We start from the raw sequence: 712 nt of genomic DNA on the forward strand, positions 1-712 counted from the left end.
GCAAAGAGAATTAGAGGATTAGGAAGATAGAAGAGAAAAAGATAAAAGAGAAAAGGGGGAAAAAAGGAGTGTAAAAATGGAATTGGGAAAAGGGAGGAAAAAAAGTAAGAGAAAGAAGAGAGAGAATGAAATAGAAGAGGGGAAGAGACTATTTATATGGGGAGAAAACTCCAATTGCACTGCCACTAATCCCAACCAATTCCAGCAACAGATCCCTGGAGATGAATGCAAACTAATAACAACCACTAATATCAAGCGAGGTGAGAGAAAACAGAAGCACAAAAGTAACCAGAGGGGGGGAAAAAACAACAGGAAAAGAAAAAGAAAAAGAAAAACAATCTCACAAACAAGCATAAAAAAAACCCAATATACTCAACAATCAAGCAAACATAAAGCGACAGACAGAAGAAAAAAAAAATTGGATAGTGAAGAAAGATAAGAGAGAGGTGTATATGGCTTTAGAGCAGGGGATTGGAAATTAGATATATAAGTAGGGTGAAATTTAGACAGGGGATAAAAAGAAGGAATAGGGAAAATCTAAAGCAGGAATAGGGTAAGAGAAACAGGACAACAAAAGGGGAAAAGTGAGGAAGAGAGTTTTGGCATAAAGGTAAAGTTGGGGTAGAGACAAATGATGCCAGAGGAACAATGAAAATAGAATATAGAACACTAATCCCAAAATAAAGTAAAGAGAAAATAAGATGACACTTGA

Source organism: Myotis davidii, unplaced genomic scaffold (assembly GCF_000327345.1).
Source record: "Myotis davidii unplaced genomic scaffold, ASM32734v1 scaffold249, whole genome shotgun sequence".
In the NCBI taxonomy this organism is placed as follows: Eukaryota; Metazoa; Chordata; class Mammalia; order Chiroptera; family Vespertilionidae; genus Myotis; species Myotis davidii.